Genomic DNA, 19,189 nt, shown 5'->3' with positions numbered 1-19,189 from the left:
CTGCCCAGGCATACATGAGACCTAGGAAATAAACTTCACTTTCAACAACAACAACAAAAAAGCCCAGAAGGAATGCCTCTGTTCATGCTATCCTCTGTCCTTTAGAAAAAGTTTTTCACTTTCGACTGCTAAGCTTGTGATTAACCTATCTTTCAAGATTTGGGGAACATTTCCTGGTTCCCTCTCCTTTGCTTCCATAGCACCCTATACTTACCCTCATCATAGCTCTTACCACACTAAACTGAAATCATCTATTTGTGTGTCTGTCTCCCCAGCTACAGTAAGATTCCACACAGCAAAAAGGAACGCATCTTACTCATCTCCCAGCACCAAGAGAGAACCTGGCACAGCAGTTCATAAATACTGATTTCAGCTCCAACCCAGTCAGGCTGCCTCCTCACTGCCCCCGAATACAATGGGCTTACTCTCAACCCTAAGCTTTTGTTTTACCAGCACCCCCTCTTCCTACCTAGACAGTTCTACCAATGACCTGGGTGGGACACGGTTCAAATTAATCTTCTATGTAAGCCCAAGGCAGTCAGTGTGGACCAAGGATCAAACCCCAGGCTCTCCCATTCATGTGCTAAGTGGACAAGATGCTGGTATCTCTGGGTCCACACCTATAAGTACAGATGGCACAGGACTGACAATGCATGTAAAGCACCTAAACCAGTGCTTGGCATATAACAAGGTTTCAAAAGGGAATAGTTACCATCCTTACACCCTTCCCCAACTGTATAAGTCATTTTGTGTTTCATCACTTTTCTTCCTCTTACCTGTTTGTTGTATTAGTATTGTATCTTCTGAAGCAGGAACAAAATCATACACTCCTACAAACCTACCCCAGCCTTAATACACAGTACACTGCAGCACATGGAAGGGCCTAACAAATAAAAAAAATAATAATAATGAATAAATTATCCCAGGAAATCTAAAGGACTGCTAATAAGAAAAGCAATGCAGAGCACCAGAGCATGAGGCAGATAGTAAGGAGACAGAGAAAAAGAGTGGGAAGGTAATTAGAAAGGTGAAGGCAGAGGAGTCAATCTTGGATGGGGCTGTCCAAGACACAGGCCAGTGAGTGAGGAAAGTTCTCCTTCTTGGAGCTGGTTCTGTTCACTCTTAACTATGGCTTTGTTTTACTTATTTATTATTATGTGGTGCTAAGGCTCAAACTCAGTACCTCACACATGATAGACAAGTGCACTGAGCTACAGCCCCAGCCCCTCACTCTTAACTATGCAAATGCTGCAAAGAAGACTGCTTCGGCTCACTGTACAGCCCAAATCCACATGTACTCCCCAAGACTGTTCCCTGGAAGAGAAGAAAACCAAAGCCCCAGTATTCCATTCCAAGATTCGGAAGCATGTTCAATAATGGTACTACCAACACTTATGATGCTCATGTGCCTAGTTGAATTGTACATGTTTATAACCATAGAAGGTAAACAGGACTGTTAGGCCATCCATCGTATAAATGAGGAAACTGAAGCCCAGAGAGGTTAAGGGAATGCAACTGAGGTCACACAATCCAATAAATGATATACTACAATATGGTGTGGTTACAGAGTTCATACTTTTAACCACTACAGAACCTGATGTTCTTAATCTGAGTTAGCGCCACCATTTACCAGCTGAGGTCTCAGGCAAATCATCTAAACTCACTTGAGCCTCATGTTTCTCAACCTGGTAAGTGCGTATCAAATAGTTACCTGCTTAAGCTTCTTGTCAGGATTGAGAGACCCATAAAGTGCATTTCTTTTTTTTTTTTTTTTTTGGTACCAGGGATTGAATCCAGAAGTACTTTAATATAGAGTCACATCCCCAGCCCTTTCAGTTCTTATTTTGAGACAGAGTCTCACTAAATTGCTTAGGGCCTCGCTAAATTGCTGGGCTAGCCTTGAACTCATGATTCTCCTGCCTCAGCCTCCCAATTTGCTGGCATTACAGGCATGAGCCAGTGTGCCTGGCAAAAACTGCATTTCTAAAGTAGACTCCAAATAGATTAGTTCACTTTCCTTTTCCATAGCCTAATGTAAGGTGAGGTTTTTAGCCAAATTCCTTGACCTCCTTTACTGTCAGGAACCCATCTATATGCCACTCTGGATTTTCCTGCCTATACCTATGCACAAGCATTTGACCTCATTAAAGCTTGCAAAGAATCTAGAGACAAGCATGAAAGGCAAGCAACTGCACATGGAGCTGTGTGAGGAAGTATAGTTGCAGGTGGTGCAGACAACTACTGGCATGCAAATAAATACTACATGAGCAAAGGCTGGGCCACTCAGGTCCTACCAACACACACCCTGACAGCCCATGACACAACATAGTTCTTTCTGGCACACCTACAAGTCCAAACGATAGGCCCAGGAAGCTGCAAGGGCAGAGTCCAGTAGCATCTGTGTCTCTGAGGCTGTATGTGTTATAGGTGGACAAAGAGGGGGAGGCACATTAAAAACAACAAGCAGCCATTTCCACCAGTGGTAGAAGATCAGATGCCTAAAAAATGAAAATAAAATAAAACATATAAACAAAAATAAAACATTTTATTCCTAGAGAGAAATTATGCTGCAAAATCCCTATACTGTGGGCTGGGGTTGTAGTTCAGTGGTTGAGCACTTGCCTTGCATGTGTGAGGCACTGGGTTCGATTCTCAACACCACATAATAAATAAATAAATAAAACAAAAATATTGTGTCCAACTACAATTAAAAAAATAAATTAAGGAGAAGATGGCTGCGAAAGGAGTGCAGCACTCCCGTGTACTGCGTCACTGAGCAGGAAAAAGACAAGGTAGAATGGATAAAAGCTAGCTTGTTAGGAATTTCCAGCAAAATTGGAGTGCTCCGAAACCTAGAGGAAGGATTTCCATTGCATAAGGACCTGCTACTGGAGCTCAAACGCGAGAGATTTGTCCGCACGGAGGGTCACGCTGCGTATGCAGCAAATCGCCCTGCGGCCAGAGTCTGCGGCGCTCGCTGGGAAACGACGGTAAGATAACAATGCAAAGATACAGTGCTACGGATTCTGCAGGCTCCCGCCAGCTGTGCAAATACTGTACTCAGAGCTGAATTCTGGGCTTGAGACGGGGAAGGAAGCCATCCAATTCGGTTCTCCACATAGGTCAGACCACAGAGGAAGCCAGCGGCCACCATCTTGGAGAGCTGACGTCATCATCTCTGTTTTTTTTTTTTTTTTTTTTTTTTTGACTGATCACAGCTCTTTCAGCTATAGATCAGCGGGGAAAACTTAAGGGCCCCTCCCAGCTCTCCTGTGAGCGCAATAGCCAGACCGAGGGCGGCACGGAGCCGGCGGGAGACGCGGCTTCAGCGAGGGAGCCGGCGGTTGCGGCGAGGGAGACGGCGGCAGCGGCGGCTGCGGCGAGGGAGCCGGCGGGAGCTGGGGCTGCGGCGAGGGAGCCGGCGGCAGCCGGGGCAGCGGCACGGGAGCCGGCCGGAACCGGCGGGAGCCGCAGCAGCGGCGCGGGAGCCGGTGGGAGCCACGGCGGTGCTGGCACAGGAGCTGGCGGGAACCGCGCAGCGCGGGACTCCCAGCTACCGCTCCCACCAGTGCTGACAACTGAGGTCTCTTGCACCGACTCGCCTTGGCATGGGACTCACGGCTACAGCTCCCACCGGTGCTGACAACTGAGGTCTCTTGCATCAGATACGGGGGCGTGGCTACCAGAAGGTAAGCAAGTTTGCTGGGGGTGCTCAGCCCCAAGCTCTACAAACTAAGGGCCTGAGGGAGGCAAACAAGGAGAGTGTGCCCAGGCACTAATGAAACAGCTGCTCCACGTGTGTGCAAGGTAGGCAGAACTGTGACCACCGACAAAACAGGTCCAGTGGACTGCCAGACACATCGCTCAGATTGGGGGAGGGGCAGAGCCGCCGGGCGCCTGCAAGTTACGCAGACCTGCGAATCACCAGCTGATCAGACCCAGCAACCGCGGAGCGGCAGAGCCACCCCGGGCCTGCAAGGTAGGGGCACTTGCCACCCACTGGCAGGTCAGGCCCAACAAATTGCGGAGGGGCACAGCTGCCCCACGAGCCTGCTAGGTAGACAGAACCCTGACTACCAACAGAACAGGCCCAGAGGCCGGCCAGACACATCGCCCCGCCCCAGTTGGGGGAGGGGCAGAGCCGCCGGGCGCCTGCAAGTTACACAGACCTGCGACTCACCAACAGATCAGGCCCAGCAACCGCGGAGCGGCAGAGCCACCCCCGGGCCTGCAAGGAAGGCGCACTTGCCACACACCAGCAGGTCAGGCCCAACAAACTGCGGAGGGGCACAGCTGCCCCACGAGCCTGCTAGGTAGGCAGTACCCTGACCACCAACAGAACAGGCTCAGAGGACGGCCAGACACATCGCCCCGCCCCGGTTGGGGGAGGGTCAGAGCCGCCAGGCGCCTGCAAGGTAGGCAAACCTGCGTCTCACCAGCATATCAGGCCCAGCAACCCACGGAGCGGCAGAGCTACCCCCGGGCCTGCAAGGTAGGTGCACTTGACACCCATTGGCAGGTTAGGCCCAGCAACTCTCGGAGGGACACAGCTGCTCCACGCACGTGCAAGGTAGGCGGAACCGTGACCACTGACAAAACAGGCCCAGTGGCCCGCCAGATACATCGCCCCAGTTGGGGGAGGGGCAGAGCCGCCACCAGCGCCTTTTAGGTAGACAGACCTGCAACCAACAGACAGAACGGGCCTAGTGGCCAGCGGAGGGGCAAAGCCACTGCTCACGCCTGCAAGGTAGACGGACCTGTGACCACCGAAAGAACAGGCCCATCGAAAGTACAGGCACAGCGGCCTCCCGGCGTGGTAGGCACATTGCCTCAATTGGAGGAGGGGAAGAACCACCGCCAAAGCCTGCGAGGGAGACTTTGCAGCTATACAAGAGCAATATAAATATATAGGGGGAAAAATCAATAACACAACAGTTTCACCAAGCAGAAAGAAACGCGATCAATATGAAAAGACAAGGAAAGAAAGGACCACAAGCAATGCAGGTCAACTCAACTTTAGAAGAGGTAATTTCTGCAGCAGATGGAATGTCAGATAAAGAATTCAGGATATACATGCTTCAGATGATCTGGAGTCTCAAGGAAGACATTAGACATCAAAATCAGTCAATGAAAGACCACTTCGACCACTTTGACAATCAATTACATAAACAAATCCAAGAAGTAAAAGATCAATTATACAGGGAGATAGAGGTTATAAAAAACAAACAAACAGAAATCCTGGAAATGCAGGAAACAATAAACCAACTTAAAAACTCAATTGAGAATACTACCAGCAGAGTAGAACACTTAGAAGATAGAACATCAGACAATGAAGACAAAGTATTTCAACTGGAGAAGAACATAGACAGCTCAGCAAAGCTGTTAAGAAACCATGAGCAGAACATTCAAGAAATATGGGATAACATAAAGAGACCAAACTTAAGAGTCATTGGGATACAGGAAGGTACTGAGGTCCATACCAAAGGAATGAGCAATCTATTCAACGAAATAATACGAGAAAACTTCCCAGACTTGAAGAATGAGACAGAATCCCAAATCCTAGAAGCCTACAGGACGCCGAATGTGCAAAATCATAAGAGATCCACACCTAGACACATTATAATGAAGATGCCCAACATACAGAATAAGGAGAGAATTTTAAAAGCTACAAGAGAAAGGAAGCAGATTACATTTAGGGGTAAACCAATCAGGATAACAGCTGATCTTTCAACACAGACTCTCAAAGCTAGAAGATCCTGGAATAACATATTTCAAACACTGAAAGAAAAGGGGTTCCAACCAAGAATTGTGTATCCCGCGAAATTAAGCTTCAGGATGGAAGATGAAATTAAAACCTTCCATGATAAACAAAAGTTAAAAGAATTTGCAGCTAGAAAACCATCTCTTCAAAACATCCTTGGCAAAATATTACAGGAAGAGGAAATGGAAAATATCAATGAAAACCAACAGCGGGAGGTAGTACAGTAAAGGGGGGGGGAATAATCAAAGAGGAAAACAAACCATGTTTAGTAACATAAATAAACAAATATGGCTGGAAGAACAACCCATATCTCAATAATAACCCTAAATGTTAATGGCTTAAACTCACCAATTAAGAGACACAGGCTAGTAGAATGGATCACAAAACAAGACCCAACAATATGCTGCCTTCAGGAGACGCATTTGATAGGAAAAGACATACATAGACTGAAGGTGAAAGGTTGGGAAAAATCATATCACTCATATGGACTTCGGAAACAAGCAGGAGTGTCCATACTCATATCAAATAAAATAGATTTCAAGCCAAAGTTAATCAAAAGGGATGAAGAGGGACACTACATACTTCTTAAGGGAACCATACACCAACAAGACATAACAATCATAAATATATATGCCCCAAACAATGGTGCAGCTATGTTCATCAAACAAACTCTTCTCAAGTTCAAGAGTCTAATAGACCACCATACAATAATCATGGGAGACTTCAACACACCTCTCTCACCACTGGACAGATCTTCCAAACAAAAGTTGAATAAGGAAACTGTAGAGCTCAATAACACAATTAATAACCTAGACTTAATTGACATATATAGAATATACCACCCAACATCAAGCAGTTACACTTTTTTCTCAGCAGCACATGGATCCTTCTCAAAAATAGATCATATATTATGTCACAGGGCAACTCTTAGACAATATAAAGGAGTAGAGATAATACCATGCATCTTATCTGACCATAATGGAATGAAATTGAAAATTAACGATAAAAGAAGTAAGGAAAAATCATGCATCTCCTGGAGAATGAACAATAGGTTACTGAATGATCAATGGGTTATAGAAGACATCAAGGAGGAAATTAAAAAATTCTTAGAGATAAATGAAAACACAGACACAACATATCGGAATCTATGGGACACATTGAAAGCAGTTCTAAGGGGAAAATTTATTGCTTGGAGTTCATTCCTTAGAAAAAGAAAAAACCAACAAATAAATGATCTAATACTTCAACTCAGAATCCTAGAAAAAGAAGAGCAAAACAACAGCAAAAGAAGTAGAAGACAAGAAATAATTAAAATCAGAGCTGAAATTAATGAAATCGAAACGAAAGAAACAATTGAAAAAATTGACAAAACTAAAAGTTGGTTCTTTGAAAAAATAAATAAAATCGACAGACCCTTAGCCACGCTAACGAAGAGAAGAAGAGAGAGAACTCAAATTACCAGCATACGGGATGAAAAAGGCAATATCACAACAGACACTTCAGAAATACAGAAGATTATCAGAAACTATTTTGAATCCTTATACTCCAATAAAATAGAAGATAGTGAAGGCATCGATAAATTTCTTAAGTCATATGATTTGCCCAGATTGAGTCAGGAGGATATTGACAACCTAAACAGACCAATATCAATTGAGGAAATAGAAGATACCATCAAAAGACTACCAACTAAGAAAAGCCCAGGACCGGATGGGTATACAGCAGAGTTTTACAAAACCTTTAAAGAGGAACTAATACCAATACTTTTCAAGCTATTTCAGGAAATAGAAAAAGAGGGAGAACTACCAAATTCATTCTATGAGGCCAACATCACCCTGATTCCTAAACCAGACAAAGACACTACAAAGAAAGAAAACTACAGACCAATATCTCTAATGAACCTAGATGCAAAAATCCTCAATAAACTTCTGGCGAACCGGATACAAAAACATATCAAAAAAATTGTGCACCATGATCAGGTAGGATTTATCCCTGGGATGCAAGGCTGGTTCAATATACGGAAATCAATAAATGTTATTCACCACATCAATAGGCTTAAAAATAAGAACCATATGATCATCTCGATAGATGCGGAAAAAGCATTCGACAAAGTACAGCATCCCTTTATGTTCAAAACTCTAGAAAAAATAGGGATAACAGGAACATACCTCAATATTGTAAAAGCAATCTATGCCAAGCCTCAGGCTAGCATCATTCTGAATGGAGAAAAACTGAAGGCATTCCCTCTAAAATCTGGAACAAGACAGGGATGCCCTCTCTCACCACTTCTGTTCAACATAGTTCTCGAGTCACTGGCCAGAGCAATTAGACAGACGAAAGAAATTAAAGGCATAAAAATAGGAAAAGAAGAACTCAAATTATCACTATTTGCAGATGACATGATTCTATACCTAGCAGACCCAAAAGGGTCTACAAAGAAACTATTAGAGCTAATAAATGAATTCAGCAAAGTGGCAGGCTATAAAATCAACACGCATAAATCAAAGGCATTCCTGTATATCAGCGACAAATCCTCTGAAATGGAAATGAGGACAACCACCCCATTCACAATATCCTCAAAAAAAATAAAATACTTGGGAATCAACCTAACAAAAGAGGTGAAAGACTTATACAATGAAAACTACAGAACCCTAAAGAGAGAAATAGAAGAAGATCTTAGAAGATGGAAAAATATACCCTGTTCATGGATAGGTAGAAGTAACATCATCAAAATGGCGATATTACCAAAAGTTCTCTATAGGTTTAATGCAATGCCAATCAAAATCCCAACGGCATTTCTTGTAGAAATAGAGAAAGCAATCATGAAATTCATATGGAAAAATAAAAGACCCAGAATAGCAAAAACAATGCTAAGCAGGAAGTGTGAATCAGGCGGTATAGCTATACCAGACTTCAAACTATACTACAGAGCAATAGTAACAAAAACAGCATGGTACTGGTACCAAAACAGGCGGGTGGACCAATGGTACAGAATAGAGGACACAGAAACCAATCCACAAAACTACAACTATCTTATATTTGATAAAGGGGCTAAAAGCATGCAATGGAAGAAGGATAGCATCTTCAACAAATGGTGTTGGGAAAACTGGAAATCCATATGCAACAAAATGAAACTGAATCCCTTTCTCTCGCCATGCACAAAAGTTAACTCAAAGTGGATCAAGGAACTTGATATCAAATCAGAGACATGGCGTCTGATAGAAGAAAAAGTTGGCTATGATCTACATACTGTGGGGTCGGGCTCCAAATTCCTCAATAGGACACCCATAGCACAACAGTTAATAACTAGAATCAACAAATGGGACTTACTCAAACTAAAAAGTTTTTTCTCAGCAAAAGAAACAATAAGAGAGGTAAATAGGGAGCCTACGTCCTGGGAACAAATCTTTACTCCTCACACTTCAGACAGAGCCCTAATATCCAGAATATACAAAGAACTAAAAAAATTAGACAATGAGATAACGAATAACCCAATCAACAAATGGGCCAAGGACCTGAACAGAAATTTCTCAGAGGAGGACATACAATCAATCAACAAGTATATGAAAAAATGCTCACCATCTCTAGCAGTCAGAGAAATGCAAATCAAAACCACCCTAAGATACCATCTCACTCCAGTAAGATTGGCAGCCATTAGGAAGTCAAACAGCAACAAGTGCTGGCGAGGATGTGGGGAAAAGGGTACTCTTGTACATTGCTGGTGGGACTGCAAATTGGTGCGGCCAATTTGGAAAGCAGTATGGAGATTTCTTGGAAAGCTCGGAATGGAACCACCATTTGATCCAGCTATTCCCCTACTCGGTCTATTCCCTAAAGACCTAAAAAGAGCACACTATAGGGACACTGCTACATCCATGTTCATAGCAGCACAATTCACAATAGCAAGACTGTGGAACCAACCTAGATGCCCTTCAATAGACGAATGGATAAAAAAAATGTGGCATTTATACACAATGGAGTATTACTCTGCATTAAGAAATGACAAAATCATAGAATTTGGAGGGAAATGGATGGCATTAGAGCAGATTATGCTAAGTGAAGCCAGCCAATCCCTTAAAAACAAATGCCAAATGTCTTCTTTGATATAAGGAGAGTAGCTAAGAACAGAGTAGGGACAAAGAGCATGAGAAGAAGATTAACATTAAACAGGGATGAGAGGTGGGAGGGAAAGGGAGAGAGAAGGGAAATTGCATGTAAATGGAAGGAGACCCTCAGGGGTATACAAAATTACATACAAGAGGAAGTGAGGGGAAAGGAGGAAAAATATAAGGGGGAGAAATGAATTACAGTAGAGGGGGTAGAGAGAGAAGAGGGTAGGGGAGGGGGGAGGGGGGATAGTAGAGGATAGGAAAGGCAGCAGAATACAACAGACACCAGAATGGCAATATGTAAATCAATTGTTGTGCAAATGATGTGATTATGCAATCTGTATATGGGGTAAAAATGGGAGCGCATATCCCACTTGAATCAAAGTGTGAAATATGATATGTCAAGAACTATGTAATGTTTTGAACAACCTACAATAAAAATTAATTTAAAAAAAAAAAAAATAAATAAAAAAAAAAAAAAATAAAAAAATAAATTAAAAAAAATTTTTTTTAATTCCTTTACTGTGAAAAATTCCATTTACAAACAAGTAGTAGAGCTACCTTTCCATACATCGGCTTTAAGTTAATGAATCCTCTCTGGGATCATTGGTTATGGATGGAAAGAACTTTTATTAGCATGTGGAAGTGTCCTCAATGTGATTACAAACTGTATCAACTGAATTAATACAGCAGGGAGCAGGGGTCAGAAGATGTTTAACTCATTTCCAGGTGATATGCCTAATTTCTATTTGAATGAACTTGATCAAAGTGATCCACAGGTCTTGGAAAATAAAAGAGGAGAACAAAAGCAAAACTGGGTCTCACTAAGTATAGCCAGCAGTAAGAGGTCCTAGTCCTTTTTCTACATTACATCAGCTTCCAAATTTAGTCCATTTGAAAGAATAGGACAAGAGATGGAGAAATGCTACCAATGTCACCACAAGGATACAACCAGTCTCAGAGGTTAGAATAGGCCCAGTAATGTAGTTCTAGAGTTAGAAAGATGATATTGAGGTAATATGGTCAATCTAATCCCCAAAGCTAAAATGAAGTGCCTCCATACCCAGCATTGTTCCACCACTGTCAGAACACCTGGGAGAGGCACAGGTTGGCCACACACTCTTCTAGGAAGGGCTGCCCTGTACTGAAGCAACTGTACCTCATATTGGCAAGTAATGGCTCAGCAAGGATAAGAGTACCAAGCCCAAAAGATCTGCAGTGCTGATGGGCTCAAGGGAGACTGTGGTAAGGCTAGATAGCCCCAGCCAATTTTGCAATCAACATGCAGGTCTGGGTTTCAGGGAAGAGCTTCAAAACAATCTTCTGTTTGCAAAATACAAACACATCAGAAACAACAGCCACGGGGGTAGGTAAATTATGGAAATTCTCAATTATATGCATAAGAGATAAACACAACTGAATCAAGAAGAATACTGTGCTAATTAGCATAAACTTTCTTACTATTCAATATTCAGGGTTCCCTACCCAGTTAAGTCACTTGTCACAACAAACTATGGTGTACTGCATTTGTGTCTGTGCCGCTAGAAATATAACTTTTTTGCAGGCAAAAAACATTTTATTATATGCCACTTGCCTTATACATAAGGAGCTCGGGCTGGGGTTGTGGCTCAGTGGTAGAGTGCTTGCCTTGCATGCATAAGGCACTGGGTTCGATCCCCAGCACCACATTAAAAAAAAAAAAAACTAAATAAACAAAATAAAGGTATTATGTCCATCTACAACTAAAAATTAAAAAAAAGAGAAAACCTTATATATAAGGGGCTCAATAAACCTGCATTGAAAGAAAGTCCCGGTACATAACTTCCTAAAGGTCTTAAGTTCTAAATGCCCTTTGCTCCCTGGCTCCATGAGGGTGGTGAAGGTCCATGGGCTTCCTAGTGCCCCACCCTCCCCACTGGGGCTAGACACACACTGTTCAGTAAATCCTGAGGGCGGTTGATTCAATTTTCTCCTGCCTCATACCGTCTTTTTCCTCCCCATCCTTTTTTCTTTCACCCCTCAACATTTCATCTTATAGTGAAGTGATTAAATTTGGATGATTTAATCACCTTACTATAAGAGATTTGGAGTTATCCAGTCTATTAAATTTACTGAATATATGGCCCTTAATCTCTCTGGAAGTCTCCCTATTGTAAAATGCGGGTGATAGCACCTAACTGAACACTAGAAATAATGTGGACATATAAAGTACTTGGCCCAGTGTCTGGACCATCATAATACTCAGTAAATAATAACTTTTATGGGTATTCTTATATAATTGTCCCTTAGACCCCTGTCTAAAGGTATTGAAAATACCAAAGGAAGAAAGTTGATTTTTTTCCCACCAGACTTCTGCAAGGCTGGTTTGGGGAACAGCCTATCTGTTTCGGAAACAAACTGACACAAATTCATGTCACTAGTTAAAATACTTCCTTTTTCCTTTTTCAAAGGGAAATAAATGACTGACCAGCCATGGCCAAACTGGGTAAAAAGTTCTATTTCAAAAGTTCATTTGCCAATTAATTATAAATAGTGGTAGGTTCCCTGGACTGACTCATTTTTAAAAAATCCATAAAGTAATTGAGCTAAAGCAAATAGGATTTGTTTGAGTTCAAAATCTTAGGAATCAGAAACCTACACCAGGCAAAAAAGTAGAGGAAGAGGAAGATTCCTTCAACATTTCTGGAAGCAAAGCTAGGCTCAACACTTAATGAATCCCATAGCACAGTCAGTCCCAGGTACCCTTATGTTGTTCTAAGAGCCCCTTCTGGGAAGTGCACCTGGGCCTATGTCCTCCTCCAAATACTTCAGAATTACTCCTGACTGTCCCGGGAAATATGCCAGGAACATTTAAAGGAATCTGAAGTTAACCAACATCTATGTCTTTGGTAGCTTTTCAGAATGAAGAGGCGGAAGATGTAAAGAGGGCTCTGAAAAGAGCAAAGAATGACACCAGGATAGAAAGAGCCCTGAGAGAGTCTGTCCAACCCTGTGAGAGCACAACTTCAGAGTCAAATACCTGAGTCAGAATTTTGAGTCCACCACCTTCTATAACTCTCTGTGACTCAACTTTCTTATATATGAAACTGGAGCAGCACCTACCCTCTGAGGACTAAGTGCGTCAGGACACATAAGCACTCAGAACAGGACCGTATACAGACAACTATTTTCAATGTCTGTCCACTGCTGCTGTTGATCACAACTGCCATTAGCTTAGGGAAGCTGCTCTGACAACCTTTCTCCCTTTTCCATTCACAAACCCAACAATCCTCAATGATCAGAAGCTTTAGAGGAGGAGTCAGGAGAAGAGCAGGGAAACATGGAGGAATATTAACCTTGGTGAGTTGGCTTTTTGTAGGCCAGGGACAGCCAATGGTAAGGAACTCTGGGCTACAGGTGTTGGGAGTACTCTTGTTCTTCCTAAGCCTCTCCCCAGAGTTGGAAAGACATGGAGAGAGGTTGGAACCAATCAAAGTTTCACTTTGTCTTTGTATATTTATTTTAAAGCAGTAAGGAAAAGCCAGTAGAAGCTACCAGGTAACCACTCAGCTGTACTCTCTCTCTCTTTCCAGAGTTAACCAGGTCTAATCCTTCACTGAATATACAATTAAATAGACACCTGCAGAGCCACCCAGTGCAGAAAGACTCCTCTGCTAGATATCAGTCACACACCACACAAATTCACTCCTGTCTCAGCCACAGAGCTAGGCACTGCAGAGCAGTGCAGGGTTTGACAGACACTAAAAAGGCTTGGTTGTTCTTGCCAAGGATCTTACTACTCAGCAGAGGCTCCTATCCTTCCTCTTCCACCAAGGTACAATCCCATAGTCCTACTTCTCCATTCTTTAATCCTTTTTTAAAAAGTTGTGCCAGTGTCTCCTCTGTGCAACTCCATCTTGCCAATGACAAAAAAAATCAATGAATTGAATGGTTTGGGGAGATTGTTTCCTTGTTCTCCCTTCCAGCTTTTGGATAATGGTTCCTGTGTATCTAAAGATAACCAAAGACTACCCCCCAAGCAAACAGCCACAAGGGAAGGGATATTGTTCTGCCCACTGGTATATCCAAGCACCCAAGAGGTTTCTGACACATACCTTCACCCCATCCAACTCCACAGGATCAGATGGAATTCTGAAAAGTGGAACAAAAGACATCAGAGGGGTGACTGGAAGAAAGGGGAAGTCCACAAAGAGTTTAGGGAAATTTCCAAAAAAACATTCCCTTCATTCCCACAATGTGCTGCATTATTTGTAGAAGTTAAAAGACCAAAAGGCATCAGATTTTCAACTCTGTCATCTATACTTACTGCACAGACTTTAGGAGAAGTGCTACGCCTCCAGTTTTACAATTTCAAACAGCAGCTTAATGTTAAAAAAAAAGCATGGACACTATGGATGGCCTCTGGGTTGGAACATCACTAATGTCCTCTGTCTACTTCAGTTCTCTCTGGCCCTAATTTTCCCATCTGCTTCTATTAAATACTTCACACTCTCCAAATAGAGATGATTTTTCAGCTCTATTTTTTTTTTTTTTTTTAAGTAATGACCATTCACCTGGATAAAGGACTATTTCTGGCAAAAGAAAAAAAAAAAAACCAAAAGTGTAAAAACTGTACTGCAAAGAAGAATAATGCTCCAGTCCACCCACAGACATCAGACCCAGGAAGGGTAGCATCAACAGGTGTTAGAAACTCTGAGAACTGCTCATTAGTTACCACTAAAGCATGAAGTTGAGCAGACACACTTCAGAATCAGAAAGTCTAGGTATGAGCCCCAGCCTTGCTCTTGGTCAAGGGTCTCACTTTCACTCCCTTGTTCTGGAATCTCACCAAACACATCTCTGTCATCTGTAAATTAGGTGATATACACAAAGCCTAGCACAGGTTCCTGCAGATACACACTCAATAAATGTTGATTATTCTTAGCTATCTAATCATCATAAAAGCATAACAGTATGGTCTCTTATTTCAGTCTTTCAATGCCCCCTCCAAAAAGGGTGTGGATGTGTGAATATGTGTATTTTCCTCCAAAGGTATCAATGAAAGGTATCAATGAACCAAATACACACTGGTGTCCTGGTATTTAAATTTAAATGCTATTCTTTCCATCTACATTTCACTTAAAATTGAAAAAAGTAATAAACCTTTTAAAAAGAAACTAAAAAACAGGGCTGAAGTTGTAGCTCCATGGTATAACACTTGCGTAGAAGTGTAAGGCAATGGGTTCCATCCTCGGCACCACAAAAAAATAAATAAATAATATAAGAAGGAAAATCCAAGTCAAGTTCTAGTTCAAGGTCCAATTCTCTTGCAACTTAGAGTGTAACATGTCACCTTAATTTCTTCATCTATAAAATGAGAATAATACACTGTTCTAAGCTCTGACGACCTCAGTGACAAATAAAACTCAATGAGATAAGAGGGGATGAAAAAGATTTCACTTAAGAGAAAAAAGAAGTAAATCTAGAGTGTGATTAATATTCAAATGCCAAGCCCAATATTATAAATCAATGATGGTTCTTAAATTTCAAGAACATTAGGTCTGATAACCTTTTAATCTGTTCACATGAGCCTGCTATAAGCAGGAGGAACTAAACAGCTGTTCCTTGCAGAGCTCAGCTCAGAAGTAGAGTCCATGAAAGCAGAAGAAGAGTCTACCCCTGCCTACCGGTCCAGCTTCTACTATCCCGTGCAACTTCTCAGATGCCAGCTGCAAAAGAAATTGGAAACTGGTTTTGATTCCATGTGGATATATTAAGCCAACGTTAACCAAAACACTCACCTGTGACACTACTAAAATGACCCAAAAAGAGTCAATTCTGGCATTTATTCTTGTGCACTGAGTAGTATTAAGACCTCTTCTAGGGCATGCACCATCCTTTCTTTAAAAATGCAACATATAAACCAGAAGGAAGACCTCAATTTTTCCTTGTTTGATTTTTACTTCTAGGTCCAGAGGTGTGTTTCATTTAAAAGTCTACTATTAAAATACCAGGAGAACTGGAGATTAGCATAGGAAGGGGGAGGTGCTATTCTTTCTAATTTACTAAGGAAGCCGACAATCAGAGCTGCATCCAGACAGAGCACCTTGGCACACACCTGTAATTCCAGCAGCTCAGGAGGCTGAGGCAGTAGGATGGTGAGTTCAAAGCCAAGCTCAGCAACATCGAGCTGCTAATCAACTCAATGAAACCCTCTCTCTAAATTAAACACAAAATAGGGCTGGAAATATGACTCAATGGTTGAGTGCCCTGAGTTCAATCCCTGATACCAAAACAACAATAACAACAACAAAAAACTGCATCCAATTTCATCATCCCCACAGCAGGTCTCCCAAAACAAAGGAGGAAAGGAAAAATTCACTTATCATTACTGAATATCTACTATGTGCCAGGTGAGCAGTATGCTAAGTATTTTTCCCTATCTTATTTCCAAAGGTAGTTTTCTCCTTCACATCTAAAAACACGAATATATCTTCTCAGATCGGGGAAAAATTTCTACCTGGTGGTAAAGTTTTAAGACATTTCAAAATATTAAGACTGTAAAACACAAAAAGGAGCTTTGGCTGAGGATCCAGGTCCAAGTTCTAAAAGATTCTTTCTTTCTAAGAGAAACACTCAAACATCTTTCTTATAATTCTGAAATTAACTCATGCTATTTAATACACTATCCAAAAAATTTTAAAACTTTTATAACCTGGAGAACAAGAAAACTCACTGTTATATTAAAATAACCTAGCCAATTTTCTGACCTGAGTACATGCGACAATCAACTGTGGAATTTATAATATCCTCTTAAAGGCTCTTTAGAGATGTGCTCACAGTAAAAAGTGACCACAACAATGAACCCACATCTGTGTGGCCAGGTAATGAGAAGATGACACCTTCTTGCTGGCAATAGCAATTTGTAATAAGATGTCTTTCTTACCATAAAATCTAACTCACTCTCACTCCTGGGGTACAAGCCTAAATGATTGTCTATGTAGCAAACTGTAAAATGGGACCAAATTCACACTGGTGTCCTGGTATTTAAATTTAAATGCCATTCTCTTCATCTACATCTCACTTAAAATTGAAAAAAGTAATAAATTTTTTTAAAAGAAACTAAAAAACAGGGCTGAAGTTGTAGCTCCTCAGCCTCACATAAAAATAAACACATAAATAAAGGTATTATGTCCATCTACAACTAAAAAAAATTTTTAAAAAGAAACTAAAAAATATCATCCACAGGGGTAGCGCGCTCGCCTGGCATGCGAGCGGCCCGGGTTCGATCCTCAGCACCACGTACAAACAAAGATGTTGTGTCCGCCGATAACTAAAAAAAATAAATATTAAAAAAAATAATAATAACATCATCCACAATTCACCTTCATTTCTCGCATTAACCCATTTCATGTAAACCATAATTAATGTCTGCCTTAAACACCAACATTAAAAGAACATAAATGTGGCACACGCCTGTAATTCCAGTGGCTCAGGAGGCTGAGACCGTAGGATCATGGGTTCAAAGCCAGCCTCAGCAACATCGAGGTGCCGCAACTCAGTGAGACCCTGTCTCTAAATAAAATACAAAATAGGGCTGGGGATGTGGTTGAATGTCCCTGAGTTCAATCCCTAGTACCCCCCCAGAGGTGAAAAAACAAACAAACAAAAAAAAAACAGATCATAAATGTGATTTGTATTCTTGGAAATTATTTCTCTGCATTCAGACTCCGGAGAAAAATTAGCCAAGATATTAGCCCATGACCCCTAATAGGATGAAGTACTGAGGTCATACCTGGGGGGCCTAAAGGACCCCTTCTTCCTAACAAACTATTATGAAAGAGCTGGATGATGCCATCCACGCTGGGCTGAGATGCCAGAAACCTGCAAGTGGGTACAAGCCTAAATGATTGTCTATGTAGCAAACAGAAAGTCACATCTGGCTTTCTGTTAACACCAGGCAAGCCCCAGATCTGTGTAGGGCTCCTCAAGGTGATTTTTAAACTAGGAATTTCCAGTGTGCCATGGAGACCCCCAATAGTGTTAACCACTTTCTAAGACAGTTAAGGAAGGGGGGGGGTAGCCCTTAGATAACAGGCCTAAGTGGCTGCCATCACCCCATTCAGTCCACCATGCATAGAAAATTTGTGTTCACTCATGGACACCTGCCATAACGACCTCAGCAACCCACACACAGTGAATGCCAGACTCCAGACAAGGTATACCCAGAGAGGATTTTACCCTTGGAGGCTGGGAATCTTCTCAGAAGCCGCAGGGAGGTTCGCAGCCCCTTCCCAAACCTCTGGACCCTGCTTAAGATGAATGATCTTTATCCCGCAGCCCCTTGCCAAAAGTCTCCCCCAGCACGTCAAATCTAAAGCACTCTCCCCAATACTCCCACAACAAGCGGGAAGCCTCCCGTGCCTTCCCCCACTGCCCGCCTGACCTGGAACCGTGCGACCTACACAATCGAACTTGACCTAACATCCGACTCCCGGAGGTCAAAGACAGAGACCAGGAAGGGCAGGACACGCGAGGAGGGGGTTTCCTCGCAGGCGCTGCAACCCCGCGAGTAAAAGGGCTGGAAAGGGACGCCAGAAGGAGGCGCCAAGAGCCACCCCGGGGCTGCAGCCCTACGGGCGGCCCAGGAGTGAGGTCTTTGGCCACATGTCCGATCGCAGTAGTCATTCGCGCCAGAGTCGCCCGCCGCGGCGAGCCCGGGGCCCCGGAAACCCCGAGCTCGGAGCGCAGATGGGATGCGGCTCCCTGAGACGGTTGAAACCGGTCGAGAACTCCAAGCCTCACCTCCGCCTCATGCTGCTGTGTCCCCCGGCGCCGGCGTCCTTGTGGCCGGCTGGGCCGCCCAGCCCTCTCCGGGACCCGCAGCTCCGCAACCCTGAGCGCCGGCCCGCAGCTTATAGCGCGGGCAGCAGCGGCAGCGGCAGCGGCAGCGGCAGCGGCAGGAGCAGCGGCGCCGCCGCCGGTGACTGGGCCTGGGCGGGCACATGGGAGGGCGGGGGCTGCGGCCCTCCAGAACCAACCACAGGACCCCAGCCCTGGGGGCGAGAGTGCTCAGTGAGTCTCTGCAGCTGGCACGGAATTCGGTCTTCAAGACTCTGTGGCTATCTCCAAACTAAGACTTTACCAGGATCTCATGGATTATATACAAAAGGTAAAGGAGTGGAGATGTTGCCACTCCTTCCTCCTGTTTACCCCCTTCACGGTCCATATGGTACATTCCTCAAAGGCCTTTAGGGAGGGAGAGAAGGAAGAGGTGATTGGCTGGGAATCTTGGAAGGGGGCGAGAAGCCACACAAAATGACCAATGGAAAAACAAGAGGGG

General features: G+C 43.1%; 1 protein-coding gene across 16 annotated transcripts in view; it reads right to left on the bottom strand.

Moving 5' to 3' along the window:
* Positions 1-18,805, bottom strand: part of Mical3 (microtubule associated monooxygenase, calponin and LIM domain containing 3) — a 210,628-nt gene extending 191,823 nt beyond the window's left edge. For all 16 annotated transcript variants that reach the window (XM_076853912.1, XM_076853916.1, XM_076853914.1 and 13 more), the window contains exon 1: positions 18,652-18,805. The gene's annotated coding sequence lies outside the window, so the exon portion shown is untranslated. The remainder of the gene's footprint in view (positions 1-18,651) is intronic.
* Between the last annotated feature and the right edge of the window lie 384 nt (positions 18,806-19,189).

The sequence above is a fragment of the Callospermophilus lateralis genome, chromosome 4 (assembly GCF_048772815.1).
Source record: "Callospermophilus lateralis isolate mCalLat2 chromosome 4, mCalLat2.hap1, whole genome shotgun sequence".
NCBI classification, from domain to species: Eukaryota; Metazoa; Chordata; class Mammalia; order Rodentia; family Sciuridae; genus Callospermophilus; species Callospermophilus lateralis.
This window is presented reverse-complemented; position numbering and strand designations above follow the sequence as displayed.